Source organism: Pinus tabuliformis, chromosome 5_2 (genome assembly GCF_031772625.1).
Source record: "Pinus tabuliformis cultivar Carrire ecotype Pingquan chromosome 5_2, CPIR1, whole genome shotgun sequence".
Taxonomy (NCBI): Eukaryota; Viridiplantae; Streptophyta; class Pinopsida; order Pinales; family Pinaceae; genus Pinus; species Pinus tabuliformis.
The window spans coordinates 948,893,731-948,915,556 of NC_142306.1; the positions used below are offsets into that span (position 1 = coordinate 948,893,731).

The 21,826-nt window shown below is 41.0% G+C and overlaps 1 protein-coding gene and 1 pseudogene across 2 annotated transcripts in view; one reads left to right on the top strand and one right to left on the bottom strand.

The window, feature by feature from the left end:
- Nucleotides 1-21,826, bottom strand: part of LOC149162402 (1-acyl-sn-glycerol-3-phosphate acyltransferase 2-like) — a 297,961-nt gene that overhangs the window by 252,263 nt on the left and 23,872 nt on the right. The window lies entirely within an intron of this gene.
- On the top strand, nucleotides 870-3,006 carry LOC149162403 (photosystem II CP47 reaction center protein pseudogene; annotated as a pseudogene). Its single transcript, XR_016261930.1, has 2 exons — nucleotides 870-2,794; nucleotides 2,845-3,006. The product of XR_016261930.1 is annotated as a photosystem II CP47 reaction center protein pseudogene (transcript).

Consider the following 21,826-nt stretch of genomic DNA (forward strand, 5'->3'; position numbering starts at 1 on the left):
TATCAAATTAGGTCAAGCACTGTATGACTGCTGATTTTTTCTGCTTTTCTTGGCCTGGCCATCGGCCAGGCCAAGAAAAGCAGAAAAAATCAGTCATACAGAAAAATAGCCAGGCCAAGAAAAGCAGAAAAAATCAGTCATACAGAACTATTTTTAACGAAATGAACAATACGATTGACTGGATTGTTCTTTATCCAACTGAATAATCGCAATATTCATTATATTGCCGATCTTGGAGAGATGGCTGAGCGGACCATCGGCCAGGCCAAGAAAACCAGAAAAAATCAGTCATACAGAACTATTTTTAACGAAATGAACAATACGATTGACTGGATTGTTCTTTATCCAACTGAATAATCGCAATATTCATTATATTGCCGATCTTGGAGAGATGGCTGAGCGGACCAAAGCGGCGGATTGCTAATCCGTAGTACGGATCATCCGTACCGAGGGTTCGAATCCCTCTCTCTCCGTTCGTCCACTATTGATCCTGAAAACGAATAACCCCGAATCTTTCTACGGAACGGAAAAGGCCCATTAACCTAGAGACTTCCTATTTTGACCTTTTTTTTCATTGCATAGCACAAAATGATAAAGTTATCATTTTGACTGAGCATTTGAACTCAGTATTTTATTTTTTTCCCGCAGTGCAGTAAAGTATTACTGTTTATGGAACAGTAATAGCTCCACTCTTTAGTAGAAAAATGATATTTTTTCATCAAAAATTATATCTGACTTAGTCCATAAATTGCAAAGGTATCGTTCATGAACGAAACGAATGGAAGGATTAGAATATCTCGTTTCTTTCCTCTTTTTTTATCAATATAAATGGGACCAATCCCTACATTGTGTATTGGTACATACAAACGATAAAATATCTTTGTCTCTCCCTGCTATTATGTATGAACAAAATTGTTTCAAACCTGTTCCATCATTAGCAATGTCCAAGTGAATAGATGTTCACTTTCGAGATGATCCGGGTCTAGCTCGATAACATGATCTCTTCCAATCCAATGTGAGAAAGTTACATAGTGTCTACTTTTTCCGATAAAGGGGTGTTTGCATGGGTTTGCCTTGGTATCGCGTTCATACCGTCGTATTGAATGATCCTGGACGGTTAATTTCTGTACATATAATGCATACAGCTCTAGTTGCTGGTTGGGCTGGTTCAATGACTCTGTACGAATTAGCAGTTTCTGATCCATCCGATCCTGTTCTTGATCCAATGTGGAGACAAGGTATGTTCGTTATACCTTTTATGACTCGTTTGGGAATAAAGGATTCATGGAGTGGGTGGAACATCACCGGAGAAACTGTAATTAATCCCGGTATTTGGAGTTATGAAGGTGTGGCCGTGGCACATATCGTGTTTTCTGGCCTGTGCTTTTTGGCAGCTATCTGGCATTGGGTATATTGGGATCTGGACATATTCTGTGATGAACGTACGGGAAAACGTTGTTTAGATTTGCCAAAAGTATTTGGAATTCATTTATTCCTCTCAGGAGTAGCTTGTTTCGGATTTGGAGCATTTCATGTAACGGGTTTGTATGGTCCTGGGATATGGGTGTCTGATCCTTATGGACTAACTGGAAAAATACAACCAGTGGATCCAGCATGGGGAGCTGAAGGTTTTGATCCTTTTGTTCCAGGAGGAATAGCTTCTCATCATATAGCAGCGGGTATTTTGGGTATATTAGCAGGTCTATTCCATCTCAGTGTTCGTCCTCCCCAACGTTTATACGTAGGATTACGCATGGGGAATATTGAAACGGTCCTATCCAGCAGTATTGCTGCTGTGTTTTTTGCAGCTTTCATTGTTGCTGGGACCATGTGGTATGGCTCCGCAACTACTCCGGTCGAATTATTCGGTCCCACTCGTTACCAGTGGGATCAGGGATACTTCCAACAAGAAATAGATCGACGGGTTCGTGCCGGTCTGGCCGAAAATTTAAGCCTATCAGAAGCTTGGTCCAAAATTCCCGAGAAACTCGCTTTTTATGATTACATTGGTAATAATCCAGCTAAGGGGGGGTTATTCAGAGCAGGTGCAATGGACAATGGAGATGGAATAGCTGTTGGTTGGTTAGGACACCCTATCTTCAAAGATAAGGAGGGAAATGAGCTTTTTGTACGTCGTATGCCTACCTTTTTCGAAACATTTCCAGTAGTTCTGGTGGACAAAGAAGGAATTGTGAAAGCCGATGTTCCTTTTAGGAGGGCAGAATCAAAGTATAGTGTTGAACAAGTAGGTGTAACTGTTGAGTTCTATGGTGGTGGACTTGACAGGGTCAGTTTTGGTGATCCTGCTATAGTTAAAAAATACGCTAGACGTGCTCAATTAGGGGAAATTTTTGAATTAGATCGTGCTACTCTAAAATCTGATGGTGTTTTTCGTAGTAGTCCAAGGGGTTGGTTTACTTTTGGACATGCTACATTTGCTCTGCTTTTCTTTTCTGGACACATTTGGCATGGTGCTAGGACCTTATTCAGAGATGTTTTTGCTGGTATCGACGCGGATCTGGATGATCGAATAGAATTTGGAGCATTCCAAAAACTGGGAGATCCAACTACTAAAAGACAAGTGGTATGATATTGCTCCTATCTCTTCTCTAATAAATATTAGTACGAAAGCTATCTCCATAATTGTAAATTACGATCAAATCAAATCTATGGAAGCATTGGTTTATACATTCCTGTTGGTATCGACCCTAGGGATAATCTTTTTCGCTATTTTCTTCCGAGAACCACCCAAACTTCCGACTAAAGGGGGAAAATAATTTTGCTTCTCCAAATCGTCATTCTTTCTCTCCCATCAAAGAAAGAATGACCTTCCCTATAGGGAAGGTCATTCTTTCAATTAGTCCTCGTGATCCTCAAAAGGATCCCTAAGTTGTTTAGAGGGTTGCCCAAAGGCGGTGTATAGGGCATAACCAGTAAAGCTTACAAGTAAACAAGATATGGAGATGGTGACTAAGGTTGCAGTTTCCATTATTAGGTGATCCCAATATCATGGTATGTTTACCATATAATAACAAAGTTAACAGATCTCAACCAATACAATAGTTTCTATGGCTACACAGACCATTGATGATACTTCCAAAACCACGCCAAAAGAAACCCTTGTAGGAACGACCTTAAAACCGCTTAATTCAGAATATGGTAAAGTAGCTCCTGGATGGGGAACTACTCCTCTTATGGGTTTTGCAATGGCTCTATTTGCAGTATTCCTATCTATTATCTTGGAGATTTATAATTCTTTCGTTTTATTGGATGGGATTCCGGTTAGTTGGGGCTGAGGAACTCCAAAATTCACCTGGTGAGCTCTTGAAGAAAAAAAAAGAACTGAGGGATTCAAACCCAGACCAAATAGTGGCTTTGAGTTTTTAGCTTATCTTGTTCCAATAGTTTGATCGTGTAATTACTTTTCTCTAAGGATTTTTGGAATATGGGTGTGCGACTTGTTGAAATCGATCCATATTTATAGTACAGAAGACCGATCTGTTATCTTCATCAAGATGGTCCTACCTCGTTGGATATTTAATTTCTAGAATATTGAATCTCTAGAGCACGAGGTCTATCATAGATATGTTCCGGAAGATCTGAACTATGGTTTGTACCTATCATTTCCTCGTCACCAGACTTCCAATAAAGAAATTGAAAGAGGTATTTCCTATAATAAATCGAAGGATCTATCCCCTCTCATAATTATGTTGATTATGACCAAAGAATGATATAGTATCTGATTTCTCTTAGTTAGCATATTTCGTCGAATGAGCGAAAATGAAAAGGTTATTACCCAGAGAACCTTTTGGGGATTTGATAAAATCATCGGGGTCTAATTGAAATCTGAGGTTTGGATTGATTCATCTATTGAGATCTCGACAAGATAATTCCTATAAATCGTCTATATTAGTTCTTTTCTAGGGAACTGATATCACACGAATAGGGTAAAAGATCGTTTAAAGGGCCTATAGTGATTTATCATAGGGATGAGCCGACCGGGCTTTTAATTTTCACTCTGGGAGCGACGCGCGCACCGCCGAGAGCGAAAAAGGCGAAAAAAATTCGTGGATGCCAAAAAAAAAATATTTAAAAAAAAAATTGTTTTATAAGGGCTTGGGGGGCATTTTGTATTTCATTGTGACTTGAATGAGTTGAGGAAAGCCAAAGAGATTGAGCAAAGGAGTGAGGAGGACGGAGGAGCAAGAAACAAGCCTGCAAGGAGTTTAGTAACTTATTAATTTAGTAGTTTAGGCTTTAGTTACTTAGTAATTTAGTTTACTTTAGTTAGTAATTTAGTAAATGTATAACTTATTTAGTAAATGAATCATGAATCTAAATAAATTAAATTAATAAATAGTAAAACTAAATGCATTTTTAATTTTCTCAAGACTCATTCCCATTCCCATTACCATTACCATTAAATTTTGCAGATTCAAAAGCCTACAAATATCAAACATCATGGACCTGGTTATATTTCTTGGCATTTTCTTCTTATTGGTCCCTTTTCTGGTTATTATGGTGCTAGAGAGTAGGAAACGGAGGAGCCAAAATGAAAAGGGGGATGAAGAAGCTGGAGAAAGTAGATTTGATGAAAACCCCGGTGAGGAGGAGCTGGAGGAGGGTGAACATGACTCTCAAAAAACTAAACAAGGCCAAACCCCATTGTGGAAATATGTTAACAAGCCTGAAGTAGGGAAAGGGGGTGGAAACACTAAATTTGATTGCCCCCATTGCAACAATAATTACACAGGTTCATACACCCGTGCCAGAAAACACCTCTGCAGGAAAAGGCCATGGGATGGAGATAAACAAATAGGAATCAAAACTTGTGCAGCTATGGCAGCAGCAGATAGAGCCAAATCCATAAGAGAAGAGGAGGAAGCCCAATACAAATCTAAAAAATCAAGGGGTTTCTTTGAACCAAGCTCACAATCACAAGCACAAAGAACTCCTTCAGCATCCTCCCAAGGCAGTGGATATGGAGGCACAGGGTCGCCAGCGTTAAGGCATAGAACCATATCAGATTTCCTTGATGAGGGGTGTAGGAATGATGTGGATTCAAAAGTTTACAGGTTGCTCTATGCATGTGGGATACCATTCAATGTTCTTCGCTCACCTTATTGGCACGAAATTGTTTCTGCCATAAATGATGCCCCTAAAGGATACAAGAGCCCTGGGTATGACAAGGCAAGAACCGTTGGACTTTATCATGAAAAAGCAAAAATATCACATTCTTTGAATAGAATGACAAGTTCTTGGACTGACCATGGGGTGTCCATTGTATCTGATGGATGGACAAATGTAAAAAGCAAGCCATTGATAAGTGTTCTTGATGTGTCTGTTAGTGGTGCCATCTTTCTAAATGCATATGATTACTCAGACAAGTTCAAGACCGCCATCAACATTGCAGAAGCACTACTTGAAACAATTGACCGTATTGGGCCATACAATGTCATCCAAGTCATCACTAATAATGCTCCTAATTGTAAGGCAGCGGGAGCAATTATTGAGGATAAATACCCCAACATATTTTGGTCTAGGTGTTTGGTTCACACATTGAACCTTTTGATGCATGATGTTGTTAAGAACAAAAATGCACAATACAAATGGATTGGTGATTTGTACAAGAAAGGCAAACAAATGATAAAATTATTACAAATCATAGCAATACCCATGGCCTTTTCCGCAGTCACTCAAGATTGGAGTTGTTGAAGATTGCGAAGACTAGATTTGGTAGCTATTACCTCACCTTCAAGCGCCTTTTGAAGGTAAGAGAGTCATTGGCTAGCATGGTATCAAGTCCACACTGGCAGGTATTAAAGGAAAGGGCTACAAATGCAGCTGACAGGCGAGGTTTTGAACTGGTGGAGGAGGCCGCTCTTGATGGTATGTTTTGGTCAAGTGTGAGGCAAGTATTGGATTTCACCAAGCCCATTTATCACATGATTCGGTTTGCAGATACAGATAAACCAGTGATTGGCGAGGTGTATGAGCAGATGGATACCATGTTGGGGCAAATAAAAGATACTGTTCATAACAAAGATCCCGACTTGTACAAACTGATTCGCAATTGTGTGTGTGTGTACGGTGGAATAAACTTAATCTTCCACTACATTGCTTGGCATATATCCTTACGCTAAAATACTACTCTACATCTTGGTTGGGTCAACTTGCACCAGGGGGTGGGATTAGGACCAAACCCCATTTAGATGCAGAGGTAACTAGAGGATATTTGGATGCATTAGAAAAGTTGATACCTGACAGGGAGGAATGTGCAGTTGTGCGCCTTGAAATAGGCAGATACTTCAGTGGCACTGGTTTGTTTGGTACCTTTCATGCAATGGAAGACAGACACAGATTTGTTTCTCTCACATGGTGGGAAACATATGGCGGCCAAGGACTTTTGCCAAAATTGACAAAAAAAGTTCTATCACAGGTTGTAAATACTTCTTCTGCAGAGAGGTGTTGGAGCACCTACAGCTTTATACATAATGTGAAAGGAAACAGACTCAATGAAAACCAGGCAGAAAGCTTGGTTTATGTGCACTACAACTTGAGGTTGTTGAGTCATTACTGTGATCGGGCTTATGAGGATCCCACATATAAAATTTGGGACAAGGACAACCACCCAGAGGATGACAATTTGGAGGATGGCACTATACATCTTGAAGAATTGGAAGAGGAACTTATAAGGGATGAAGATGGAGCAGCTGCAGCAGCCATGCCACCTCCACCATCCAGTAGCAGTGCTCAAGGTCCGAGTCTTGTTCCTTTGTTGTCACCACCTCCATCTACACCCTCACGTGGAGGGCATGTGCCTTCTAGTTCTGGTCGTCGGTTTGTGCGGGAGACTCCTAGAAGACCACCACGACCTGCGCATACAGGAGACTCTCGTGGCAAGGGCCACATGTCGATTTACAGTTTACTTGTCTTTTCTAGTTTCTATTAGTTTTCATAATTGTTGAGTCTTGAGTCCTTGACTCTTGACTCTTTCATATCATAATGATATTTTTGTAAACAATATATGATTGTGACAATGAAAGTTTGAAATTTGAAGATGGCAATTATAACTCATTGGTAATGATTGTGAACTATGAATATGATGCTTCGTGAAAGACTAAAGTTGTTTCATTTCATTATTCATAATTCATTTTATAACATTTCATTTCATGTTAACAGTTAGAACTTAGAAATATCTAAGATATTATTTCTTGTAATGGTTAAACTTAGCTTACAAGTACAACTTTGGTGATCAATGATGATAAATGTTATATATTGAATTTTCAATTTTGAATGCTTGAAGTTGAAACTTTAAGAATGAATTTGATGAATCGTGATTCACGAGACTCAATATGTTGCAGTGGTAATATGTATGTTACTAACTTGTGGACATGGTTGATGAAGATTATAACTTCTAGATGATTGATGTGATATGGTTCAATGATCAATCTATGGTTTTTTATGTTTTTTTTATCTAATTCATCATTCTACATGTTTTTGTTGACATATGTATCAAAATTAAAAAAATATAAAAATATATATATATTTTTAAAAAATCACTCCGAGATTCGCTCCCGCTCCCAAGTAACATTGACTGTGGACAATAATTGTAGTCTTAACCACTCTCTCTAATTACATGTTATTTACAAAGCAATAAAAACCCTAGGGTAAACTAGGGAAAAATTTTACTGTTTCATTACAGTGGTATCAGAGCGCAACGCATCCTGCCAGTTGTGAGTATATGAGCCTTGTATGCTTCTCGCGGATACAAGTAACGTAATAGTAAGGTGTAGAAAAAACACCCATCATTCAACCATGGAGAAAATAATCAAGCAAGATGACCCTAACATCCTACTACACGAATTAATTCAGGGTGAGCAACAGATGAACCAACAGCTGCATCAACAAGGGAAACAAATGCTTTATGGTCAACGAGAGATAGCCCAAGTATTGGCTCAAGGACAACAACAACTCGCTCAACTAATCATTCACCTTATAGGGCAACAAAATGTTGCTACCAACAACCGAACCACAACTGAAGGAAGTGGGAACCACAATCCTAGAGCACCCAATAACCGAGCAAACAGCGGAAGAAGCAGTCGATCGTTACTCCCACAATTCACTCCTTAATGAGTATATTCGAGATTATGCAAGATTGGAAGAAAACACTTGAGCAGCCATGACCTTCAACAAGTTCAGCAACTTCAGATACTAGAATAGACCTCGGGGGTAGCCTAATGGAGAACTGGCCCGCAAGGTGAGTAAACTTCCTTTACCCTCATTTGATAGATCATCTAAATGTATAGCAAGGGCTTGGGTGCAAAAATTGGACACCTACTTCAGGCTCAATTCTATGGTTGCGGCAGGCCAACGTTGCACGAGGCAGGTATGTTTTTTGGAAGTGGGGACGCGGAAGCGTCATTTCCCAAAAATCTAGGAAGCGAAGCGTCTACTATACATATATATATATATGTATGTATGCATTTATATTTTAAAAAACATCCAAAATACCAAATTAGTTGTAGAAGACATGAAAACATGCATATTTTTACATAAATCAAGATAAATATGTCATCCATTGTACATCAATGATTAATTATTCCAGCATCAACCACCTAGAATCTAGATTCCTCTTCTCTTGTCTAGCCTTTGCCTCTACTTCAATTCTATAGGGATGTTAGTCAAAATTGCCTAATTTTGATCAAACAACCTAATCCAAGCCTTATAATATGGTAGAGAAAGCTTAACATGCTTGATCAATGATTTGACTTGAGTGAAGGGTACATAATTGCTAAGTCCATCACAAAGGAGTTCAACAACCAACACCAACACTGGGGTACATATAAAGCTTGGTGCTCTTGATTAAATGCCAATCACATGCCCTCATACATAATATAATCCAATGAAACGCCACAATCCCATTGATCCTGAAAACTGTTAAGTCTATTGAATTTTGAATGGGATATGAAATTCTATTTTCTCCATATGAAGTCTGATGAGGTTGGAACCACTCTCAAACATCCCGAGTCATTTCATGGTAATGTTAAAAATTTAAGTAAAAGTGATATTCTGCTTTATCTTTCATTTCCATTCTTTTACTTTAAGAATTTAACATTACCATTAGGGAGCATCTAGGGAGCATCAAGGGGCACCTTGGGAGTATTCGGAAAGTGTCGTTCCTCACATAACAGTTCGAAAATTCCAAAAAAAATACAAAAAAAGCCCCGCAGAACCGTGTGAACTGTCCACCTTCTCTCAGATCTGCTCGCAATTCGTGGTGGATACATGCCCGAACCTCCATAGATCCGCACCTGATCCTTTTCGGATCCGCAAATCAGGCCCCCACGCATCCAATTTTTCAAGAATCACCAAAAAAAGGTGGAACAGCGGATCCGCGGTTCCGCCAAAGGATTGGTGGCGAATCCGTACGGGACGCAGTTCTGCCTCCAAATCCTTCGGGGGGGACAGTTCCTGCAACATTGAGCCAGATGCAATTCAATTTTCCACATTACAATTGGAAGGGGAAGCACAAGAGTGGTGGTATCATGGTCTAGTAACTCTGGGACATGTAAAATTTTCTGTTTTCCCACCCCGGTTTTCAGTTTCACCTTATTTCTCCCATGTAGTTAAATGCCCATTCCCATAGCCATACATTTAACAAACTAAAAAAATAAATATTGCTGAAAACACAAATTCTGGAAATTTTTCAGAGTGCTGGAAATTGCAGAAATAAAAATCAGCAATTAAAAACAGCCATTAAAACACTGATATTTTTGGTCAACTTGACCCTGAAAAAACCCCCTACAACTCTTAGGGAAAACCAGTTTGAGAGCTCTTCTTTATTTCTGGAAAATGCCTTTTTACAGAGAAAATTTTCAGCAAAAACAGAAATTTCCAGCAAGCAAAACTTATCTGTTTTCAGCCCAACAGACAATCTGAAAAGTGTTGTACAAGCTGTACGGACCGTACGGACTGTACAGACTGTACTGGCTGTACGGACGGACTTGTGCGGACAGACCTCGAAAAATGTGCAGAAAATCGCCTCCTCGATATTCGTGCTGAAAAAATAATTTTTCCACTGTTTTGCTCACAAAAACTGCCTTTTTCTGCTTGTTCTTTATGCTGTTCGGATTTGCTGAAGTGCTGCCTGTATGTGTGCCAAACTGCTGCCTCTTTCTCCTCCTTGTCCAGAAATCTCCCTTGCTCTCTTGCTCTCCTTCTCCCAATCTGCTCATGAAAGAATGAATGATCATTTCCTCCTTTTCCTCCCTTAACCCAACCCTAAATGACTTTTGGGTGATCCCTAAATCCAATGGCTGAAATAGATTTAGATCAATGGCTGAGATTAAATGCTCATTTAAATCTCACTTTCTATTTCTTAATTCACCCCACTTTAATAAAGACCCACTTAGTCATTTATTTCCAAAGTCACTTTTCCTTTCTAATTTTTCATTGACTTTATAAAAGTCACTTTAAAATTAGACTTAGTAACTTTATCACTTAAAGTCACTTTCAAATTAGATTTAACTTTATAAAAATTATAAAGTTACTTAAGGAGAAAAATTAAATTCTTTTGGACACTTTTCCCTAGGCCAAAGATCAAAGCCTTAGGGAACCACCTGTCCTCCAGTACCAAATTTCAACACTCCCTCTTACCGAGGAAGGTGTTCCTCACCACACCCATCTTGTCTCTGAAGTAGACATGCTTGCCCCGTGGTAAGGCTTTGGTAAGAATATCTGCAACCTGCTCATCAGTGGAAATATACTCAAGTTTCACAGCTCCCTTCTGAACATAGTCTCTGATGAAATGATATATGATCCCGATATGCTTTGACCTGTCATGAAATACTGGATTCTCCGTGAGTTTAATGCAACTCTGATTATCACAGTAAATCACTGAAGGTCTCAACGGCTGACCAAATAAGCCAAACAACATCTTGCGAAGCCAGATGGCCTCACAACTAGCTAGACTGGCTGCCATATACTCTGCTTCCGCTGAACTCAGTGCTACTGACTGCTGCTTCCGGCTGAACCATGACACTACTGCTGAACCCAACCCAAAACAACACCCTGAAGTGCTCTTCCTATCAGAAGCACAACCTGCCCAATCAGAATCAACGTATCCTGCCAATCTCACTCCATCTCCCTGCCTGTAGTCCAGACCAAAATCCACTGTCCCCTGCAAGTACCGCAAAATGTGTTTTGCAGCCACCCAGTGAACCTTCCTAGGCTCACACATAAACTGACTCATCGTGTTGACTGCAAAACAGAGATCTGGTCTAGTGTTGACCAAATACATCAAGGAACCAATCAGCTGCCTGTACAATGTGGGATCCACCAACTCGGAATCCGAAGCATGAAGCTTCTTCCAGTTGGTGATCATCGGTGTCGACATGGGTCTACAATCCTCCATGTGGAATCTGCTAAGGATGTCCACAATATACTTCCCCTGCCCCAGGAAGAAATGCCCCTCCTCCTGCCACACCTCCAAACCCAAAAAGTAATGCATCAAGCCGATGTCCTTCATCTCAAACTCCGCCGCAAGATCTCTCTTGCAGCGCTCTATGAGTCTCTCTGCACCTGTAATGATCAAGTCATCCACATACAGCACCAGAATGAGAGGCTCCTCACCAATCACAATAAAGTAAAGGTTCGGATCTGCCTCACTCTTTGTGAAACACATCCCCTGCAAGTATGCATCTATCCTGGAGTACCAAGCTCTGGGAGCTTGCTTTAGGCCATAAAGGGCCTTCTTCAATCTGCACACATGGGACTCCTTCCCATGCACCTCAAAGCCCTGTGGCTGCTCAATGTACACCTCCTCCTGTATGAAGCCATTGAGAAATACAGTCTTCACATCCATCTGGTGGATCTTCCAACCCATCTCTGCTGCTATCGAAATAATGGAGCGGATCGAAGTATATCGAGCCACGGGAGCGAAGGTCTCCTCATAATCAACTCCCTCTACCTGGGAGAACCCTCTAGCCACAAACCTCGCTTTGAATTTCTCAATGCTGCCATCTGCAGCATGCTTTACCTTGTAAAGCCATCTGGAAGTAACCACGGATTTGCCCTCAGGCCTCGGCACCACCTCCCAAACATCATTCTTCATGATAGAAGAATACTCCTCCTGCATGGCCTCTCTCCAGACCTGCTGGCTAGCTGCCTCCTCATAGCTAGAAGGCTCAGAGTCAAGGATGCTGGTAACCATCGCCATATAACTACAAAACCTCTCAGGTGGTCTACTCTCTCTGACTAGCCTTTTCGGCTCAGCAACAGATGTGGCATCTCTCAAGGTGTCCTGAAGCCACTTGGGCTTCCTCTTCCCTGAGCATGCTTCTCCCATAGGAGAATGAAACTCCTACTCCTCATCACCATCAGTAGCCTGAACTCCTGACTGTCTATCTGTTGTCCTCCTGCCTGCACCTGAACCTGTAGAAGCTGAGGTACCGTGTGAACTGTCCATCAGTGGACTCCCTAGTGAACTGCTCTGCATGCTGCCCGGAGCACCACCCCTCTGGCTCGGCGAGCCACTGCTCACTGATGGACCTGACATCCTCATAGATGTACCTCTGGATCCTCCTGATCCCTGCCCACTGGATCCCTGCGACTGACTCAACTGCTGCTGAGGGTCTGGCTGATCCAGATACTCTAACTCCCGTGACCTCCTAAAGGCCCTGTCCTCCTCGAACTTCACATCCCGTCTGACAACAACTCTCCTCTGTGCAGGAATGTAAATCCGAAAGGCCTTTGAGGTCTCACTGTAGCCCACAAAGATACCCTTCTCTGCGGAGGGCTCTAGTTTGGTCCTCTTCTCCTTGGGTATATAGGAGTATGTAATGCATCCAAAGATATGAAGATGACCAAGATCAGGCTTCTTCCCAGAGAAAGCCTCCTCCGGAGTCATGTGCCCCAAGGCACGATGCGGACTCCTGTTCTGCAAGTAAACAGTTGTGTTGCAGGCCTCTGCCCACAAGAACAATGGCAACCCCTGATCATGTAACATGGCTTTAGCAGCCCCTATGATGGATATGTTCTTCCTCTCTGCAACTCCGTTCTGCTGGGGGTTGTAAGGAACAGTGAACTCCCTCCTAATGCCTGCCTCCGCACAATAGTCAACAAACTCTCCAAGGGTGTACTCTCCTCCATTGTCCGACCTCAAGGACTTGATCTTTCGACCTGTCTGAGTCTCCACAAGAGCTCTGAACTCCTGAAACCGCTTGAAGACCTCACTCTTGGTCTTCAAAAAATAAATCCAGGTCCTCCTGGAGTGATCATCAATGAATAACACATAGTACTCATATCCACTCAAGGAAACATGAGACATCCGACCGCTCACATCGGAATGAATCAAATCAAGTATCCCCGTCGCTCTGCTGTCACTGCTGGGAAAAGGGGATTTGGCAAACTTGCCCATCGCACAACCTCTGCAAGTATCAAAGTGATCAGTACTGAAATCTGGCACACCTGTAGTGATCTCCCGCAATGTCCTCAAGGCTCCATGATACATGTGCCCCATCCTGCGGTGCCAAATCTCACACAGCTCAGAACTGCTAGCTCTGCTGTCGGTACCACTGCTCAATGCCAAAAGGGGCTGGAATGCAAACTTGTACACCTTTGCATGGTGTACACCTATCACTCTAGCTGAATCAGCTGGAGTGCCCCTGGGATACATCAACACCTGCCCTCCCCTGAACAGTACCTCATATCCTCTGTCCTGCAAAGCTGAGACGGATATGAGGTTCTTCCTCATCCCTGGCACATAAAGAACATCTGACACTTTCAAGGGAGGTCTGGACTCCCTCTGAAATGTCAGTGTACCCACCCCGACTGCTCTAACAACTCTGTCATCACCGAGTACTACCTCAATATCAGTGTCACTCTCTGAAAGCTCTGAGAAGTACTCCCGGACTCCTGTCATGTGGCGTGAAGCCCCACTGTCCACATACCAGATACCTGTAAATGCTCCGCTAATCGAGGGAAAAGCATGCTCCCTCTGAACCTGTGTGGCAGGTGATCCTGCACTAGAGGACTCACATGTAATGAACGCAAACTCTCGGTCAAAACGACCTGCAAAGTCCTCAATCTCAGCTGAAGCTGCCACATCCTGGTTCTTCCCCTTCTTCTTCTTCTTCTCCGGACACACAACTGCATAGTGTCCCATCTTCTGACAATTCCAACACTTCACTTTGGAATAGTCCTTCTGTGAGTTACCCTGTTTACCTTTACCTTTGCCTTTGCCTCCACCACCGCTTGTGGAAGCCTGCTTCTTCCCTTTGCCTTTCTTGCCTCCTGCCACCAATGCTACGTCCTCATCCTGCTCAACTGGCTTGCTGCCCCAAGCTGTCCTTTCCTGATCTCTGTCTGAATACAATCATCCCAAAACCTCTCCCACGTGGGAAGGGTCTCACGTGCACAAACCCCATCAGCAAAGTTCAATCATGAACGGGGGAGGCCATTCACTGCAATACGCACCAACTCAGTGGATGGAATGGCCTCTCCAATCGCTGCCAACTCATCTCTCACATTGGTAATCTTTGTGAGATATCCAGCTGCACTATCATTCCCCATCTTAATGTTCTTCAGCTTCTCCTTCAGGACCATCTTCCGGTTCTCATTGGTACTCTGGTAGAGATTGGACAATGCTGTCCACATTTCATGGGCATTGCTCTTTCCTCTCACATGAGGATTGCAATAGTCTTTGATTCCGTCTAGAATCAGCCTCTTACCCTTGTTGTTCTTTTTATTATAAGCGGTCAACTGAGTAGCATCAGTAGGCACAACAACAGGGTGCTGTGTTGTATGCACCATGATATCCCAAACTTCTGCCTCCTCAAAGATACTATGCATTCTCTCCTTCCAAACGCTGTAATTTGTATGCCCATCCAACCTATCCTCCACCCTCAATCCCAATGACATCTTGTTGTCCTAAAACTGAAAAATAGCACTGCTGTGGTAAAGATAAAACTGTTGTTTATGAAAAATCAGCTTGCTGGAATTTTCTGAGTGAAAAAATCAGCAGCTGTATTTTTTTCCTTTTGCTGTCCCAAACTGCCCTTCAGCACTCAACCTAGCTCCGATACCATGTAAAATTTTCTGTTTTCCCACCCCGGTTTTCAGTTTCACCTTATTTCTCCCATGTAGTTAAATGCTCATTCCCATAGCCATACATTTAACAGACTGAAAAAATAAATATTGCTGAAAACACAAATTCTGGAAATTTTTCAGAGTGCTGGAAATTGCAGAAATAAAAATCAGCAATTAAAAACAGCCATTAAAACACTGATATTTTTGGTCAACTTGACCCAGGAAAAACCCCCTACAACTCTTGGGGAAAACCAGTTTGAGAGCTCTTCTTTATTTCTGGAAAATGCCTTTTTGCAGAGAAAATTTTCAGCAAATAAATTTCAGCAAAAACATAAATTTCCAGCAAGCAAAACTTATCTGTTTTCAGCCCAACAGACAATCTGAAAAGTGTTGTACGAGCTGTACAGACCATACGGATGTACGGATTGTACGGACGTACGGACTGTACGGACGGCCGTACGGACTTGTACGAACAGACCTCGAAAAATGTGCAGAAAATCGCCTCCTCGATATTCGTGCTGAAAATTAATTTTTCCACTGTTTTGCTCACAAAAACTGTCTTTTTCTGCTTGTTCTTTATGCTGTTCGGATTTGCTGAAGTGTTGCCTGTATGTGTGCCAAACTGCTGCCTCTTTCTCCTCCTTGTCCAGAAATCTCCCTTGCTCTCTTGCTCTCCTTCTCCCAATCTGCTCATGAAAGAATGAATGATCTTTTCCTCCTTTTCCTCCCTTAACCCAACCCTAAATGACTTTTGGGTGATCCCTAAATCCAATGGCTGAAATAGATTTAGATCAATGGCTGAGATTAAATGCTCATTTAAATCTCACTTTCTATTTTTTAATTCACCCCACTTTAACAAAGACCCACTTAGTCATTTATTTCCAAAGTCACTTTTCCTTTCTAATTTTTCATTGACTTTATAAAAGTCACTTTAAAATTAGACTTAGTAACTTTATCACTTAAAGTCACTTTCAAATTAGATTTAACTTTATAAAAATTATAAAATTACTTTAGGAGAAAAATTAAATTCTTTTGGACACTTTTTCCTACGCCAAAGATCAAAGCCTTAGGGAACCACCTGTCCTCCGGTACCAAATTTCAACAGGACATGCTAACATCACTTCTTATGAAGATTTTACACAAAGACTGATAGAAAGATTTGACCGAAAGAACCTAAAAATCCACTTCAAAGAACTGCAGCTACTATCGACGGTTCTTTAAAGGGTTCTCCCAGTTAAGTGCACCTCTGACGAACTTAACCAGAAAAGGAGCATTCAGGTGGATAGAGGAATCTGACAGGGCGTTCAACAAGCTCAAAGAAATAATGAGCTCATGTCTAGTACTGGCTCTTCCTGACTTTGGTCAACCATTCATATTGGAGTGTGATGCGTTAGGAGAAGGAATAGGGGTTGTCCTTATGCAAAAGGGCCATCCCATCGCATTCGAAAGCCAAAAATTGGAAGATTCAGAAAGACTTTACTCCATATATGACAAGGAGATGCTAGCTATCATGCACGCGTTGGCAAAGTTTAGACAGTATTTGTTGGGCAATAGATTCGTAGTCAGGACATACCACAACAGCCTACACCATTTCTTGGGTCAAAGGGACCTAAATGAATGACAACAGAAATGGGTAAGCAAAATCCAAGCTTACGACTTTGACATTGAGTACGTGAAAAGGAAGAAGAATGTTGTGGTTGATGCACTCTCCAAGAAACCAGTTGCATGTGCTCTCATGGAAATTGCAGAAGACTGGAAGGCACACCTCTCAGCGAAATATGCTAAGAACTAGTTTTATGCGCACTAATCGACAAGATCATCTAGCATGACAAGTACAAAATAATTGATGGAGTCATGAATTATAAAGACAGGATATATTTGGTTCCTGAATCTACACTTAAGGAAAAATATTGAAGGTGGTTACACATGATAGTCCTTCAGTTGGGCATCAAGGATTCTTCAAGACATATCGCCAGATTTGGGAATGATTCTCGTAGAAGTGGCTCAAGGAACATGTGATGAAATACGTCCGAGAATGCATGACATGTCAACAAAACAAGATTGAGCATACACATCCTGCGGGTCTCCTCCAACCATTACCAATTCCAAAACAAAAATGGGAAAGCATCTTGATGGACTTCATCACAGGGTTACCCAAAGCCCAAGGACAGGACTACATATACACAGTGGTAAACAAGTTGACTAAATTCGCATACTTTTTTGCTATCTTAGCTAATAACTCAGCCAAACAAGTGGCAGATTTTTTCTTCAAAGAAAAGAGGTCTTTAGGCTACATGGGCTACCAAAGAACATAGTCAGCGATCGTGATAGTAGATTTATGGGCACATTTTGGCAAGAACTTTTCAGGTTAGTGGGAATCAAATTGACCCCTAGCACTAGCTATCACCCGCAAACCGATAGTCAGACAGAGATTGTGAATAAGTGGATTGAAGGGTATCTATGCAACTATGTGACAGGTCAACGGAAGGCATGGATTAAGTGGTTGTACCTTGGGGAACATTGTTACAACACCACCTACCACTTATCCATTGGAATGACACTCTTCAATGCTCTGTATGGATATGATGCACTATCCTTCATCGACAGAGTTTTTGGTGACAGCAAGGCACCCCTTGCCAACAACTGGATACAGGCAAGTCGGAACATTCTCAAGGTACTCAAGGAAAATATACAGGTTACTCAGAATCGGCAGAAGTACAGGTTACTCAGAATCGGCAGAAGTTGTATTCAGATCAGCATCGGACGAAACACATGTTTGAAGTAGGAGGTCTCTTTTTTTTGCGACTGCAACCCTATAGACAATCTACACTCAAGAAAAGCGGTGCAAAAAAAATGAAGCCGAGGTTTTATGGGCCCTACAAAGTTATTCAAAGAGTTGGCAAAGTGGCATATGAGTTGGAGCTTCCTAGTGATAACATAATCCACAATGTATTCCATGTATCATGCCTCAAGAAGGTTGTGGGTCAATCGTTTGTTGAAGAAAGTGTAATTAGGTTCGGTCTTCATAAACATGAAATGTACTTTTGATTCTTGTATTTTGTAAAAGAAAGAAAAATGATTATTATTATTATTATTATTGAGCTTGGGTTTCTTGCCCAAGAAATTTGTTTTATAGGTCAAGCACTAATTGAAAGTGCTTCTAGGGTTGTCCTAGGTCAAGAAGTCAAATAGGGACATTGTCATAATAGAATTATTTTTGTATTTTACTGAGCCTTCCAAGACCAAGTCGGCCTAGAAGCTGGAATTCGTACCCCTGGAAGACCTATATATAGGAGACAGTTTGACCTCATTTGGACACATTCATTCCTCTCTCTCTTATGCGAAGGAAGAAGCAAAAAAGGGCAGCGAAGAAGGCAGAAGAAGGAGAAGAAGTGTTTTGGGTTCCTCTCTCTCTCTTTCTCTCCACACGTGCGAAGAAGAGGGTTGAAATTCTGCAACTTTTCGCTAGGGTTTCTGCTGTCGGGCTAGGGTTTCATTGTGAGGGTTTGATCTGGTGAAAAAGAGTTGAAGGAAGGGCCAACAAAGTCCCCTTCTAGATCCAAAAGACAAATTAGGTCAAGCGAGGCAGCTGGAGGCAAAGAAGAAGTAGTTCTAGTCCACACGTGCGAAGTAGCAGCTGCTGTCGGGGGGCCGAAGTTGCAAATATCTACAGTTAGGGCCAAAAAGTTGTGGCTGGAGGTCAAAGTAGTGTTGCCGGAAGAGATTCTGCTAGGTTTGGAAAGCAGTGAAGCAAGCACATTCTTAAGAAGTTGATCTTGGTCTTGGAAGGGCTTCAGTGTTGGTCAAGGGTCTTGGTATTTATCAATAAATAATCTATAAGAAGAGATTGAAGGGTTTTCCTCTTAAGAGGAGAGGTTTTGCCCTGGCTTGGAACCTACATCTTGTGTACTTGTGTCTTGTTGATCTTCTTGTTTTGGTAGCTGTTTGATGATTGAAGAACACACTATAATAATAAGAAGAAGATAATCCTAATAAGTAAAAAGACATCACAAGTAGTTATCATAGTTAGAAGAATCATTAATGTCATCTTGCCTTAGATTCTTCAACATGGTATCAGAAGTATGGTTCGCACAAGGCATAAAAAAGGTCAACTATCGCCCTTCAAAAATGACCTCGCTTTGATGAAGTAGTTCTGCGGCTTTGTGACAGAGATTAGGGCTAATAGACATGCCCAGAAATCTTTGATATGCTTGCCAGAGAGTGCGGCTTTGAGAGAGTTGCTCCCATTTTAATGTGGTCTCTTGAATCAAAGCTAAAATGCTATTCAAATACCCTCGCTACCCTTGATGAGACCTGCGACCTAATTTATGCAATTAGTGCTTGATAATGTGCCCAGAAATTCGTCTTAGTTGTCTCCACAAATTTGGCTTAGGTTTTTCGCTTTCCTTGAGAAGAGATGATGCCAAACTGACCTTCTTTCTACCCTCTGTTCAAAGCCCTAGCTCTAATACCATGTTGAGAAATCTAGGGCATGTATATAGGGTACTTATTTAATTTGATTTCTCTTTTTATCCTTGACATTTTCTTGTGATTTATAGTAAGACATTATCATCATTATTTATTTATGTTTATCATCAAGACAAATGCTAATAAGAAGATCACAATGCAAATACAAGAACATCAAATCTAGGTTGCTATCCAGGGCCAAAACCTCTCCTAGAGAGGAAAACCCACAAAAATCTCTTCTTATAGAATTTCAATGAAGACTTCCAAGACCTTGACTTTGACCCAAAACCAAACCTTCCAAGGGATGAGCCAGCAAAACTTCAAATAATACTTTTGCAAAACCTGGACTGAGGAAACCTTAGGTTCTCCTCCAAAACCTCGCATGTGTGGGTAGTAGAGACAAAGATTGATTCCCTTAATCAATTCGCTGGCCTCCAAAGAAATCGTTGGATTTTAAGAGAATTTCGCTCTCCTTCATTGTTGGACCAGAGTTTGCAAGAAACAAAAATATATTGATTGATTGATGCATCATAAATGAGGTGAGGCTCCTCTTTATATAGCCTTTCAAGAGAGTGAATTAGGCCTCCTTGGGCTGACATGAAGAGAGTTGGCCGACTCATCCCTTAGAGGCTTCTAGACATCATATTTTACAATAATAATTTTTCTTATTTGTTACATGAGCCCTCCAAGGGCTAGAACATCATGACCTTGACCTTTTGACTTGTCAACAAGACCCCTAGAGCACTCAATGGGTGCTTTGACCTAGGACCACAACATGATGGGCAAGAAACCCATTTTAATAATAATGATTTTTCTTTTACAAATATTTTTCTTTTTTCTTTTCTTTTGACAAGTACATCAATAATTACATCAAGTCATGACTCAAGTACAATTATGAAGACTGACACTAGTTACATTTCAACACATCATCAACTTTTGGGTCTTTCGCCCACAAGTTAGGGGCTTCATCTTAAAACAAGCATAACTCCCAAACTGTGAAGGATCTCGTGTTGTGCCACATACCACCAAAATCGGTTCGACGAGGAGAATCCATCCAAGATGATTAGGACTTGAAAAACTTTTGCACAACTAGACACAAGGTCTATGCAACAGTACTTGACCTAGCTACAATTTTCAACAAAGGAGGTATTGATAGGCTCATTGTTGATACTACAAAACAAGAGGATTTAGTCCATGATAGTGGGAAATTGTGCAAGCTCTAGCACAAGCATCTTAGTCACTTGTATTATGGAGTTCTTCCTCTCTTTAAAGACATGGCACGGGATTGCCAAATTTTAAGATAGGGCAAATCAATGTGTGAAAGATGTGCACCTAATAAGCATTATATGATTTATTTCATCCAACAAGCAAAGATCAAGAGAGATTCTCAAGTTGATCAATGCATGTCTGTCTACCCTTATTGGAAGGTAATATGAATTTACTACTATGTTTCTTCCATTGATTATTCCTCTTAGATATCCTTGATTTATTTTATGGAAATTGACGATGAAGTATTTGGTAAATTCAGCGACTTCAAATCCTTGGTTGACAATCGAATAAGAAGGAGGATCAACATGCTTCAGTCCAATAACGGAGAGTACACCTCCAAGAAATTAGATATATTTTGCAAGAAATTAAGGATTGAGAGGACGTCTAGTACCATAAAACCGACAACACACTGTGGTTGCTAAACAACACCAACTCTTTGTGGGAAGCAAAAGTTAGAAGTATTGCCATTAAATCCCATACTAGTAGAGGCACCTTTTCAATGTCAAATTCCTTTATACCAGAATTGATTTACTTTACTTTAACAATTTATTAAAACACTGGAAAGTACTTATCTCAAATATTTCTAAAATTGTTGATAAAATAAACACACTGCTATATTACCTCAAAAAGTAAAATGCGGTGAAAAATAAAATAGAGAGATCAATCACACTACAACAACAAATTTGTACCCAACACAATCTTCCTTCATATTATTAAACTCTAGAAACTTTTGGATTAGACCCACAGAGAATACATAGAAAAATACAATTGTTGGGAACTTGGAAACTTGGCCCCACTAGGAAAAATCGGCCTCAAGGAAATCGGCGTTACTGAAGAAACTCAACCTCTGAAAAATTTAGCCTCCCTCACTAGCAACCTGGCCCCTCTCTTTTCCCTCATACAGCCCTTGCGCACTTGAGAAATTTAGCCTTTGGATATTTTGGTCCTCCTTCAGTAATTTGGCCCTCCTCTATAGATGACTTGGCCTCTATCTTTCCTC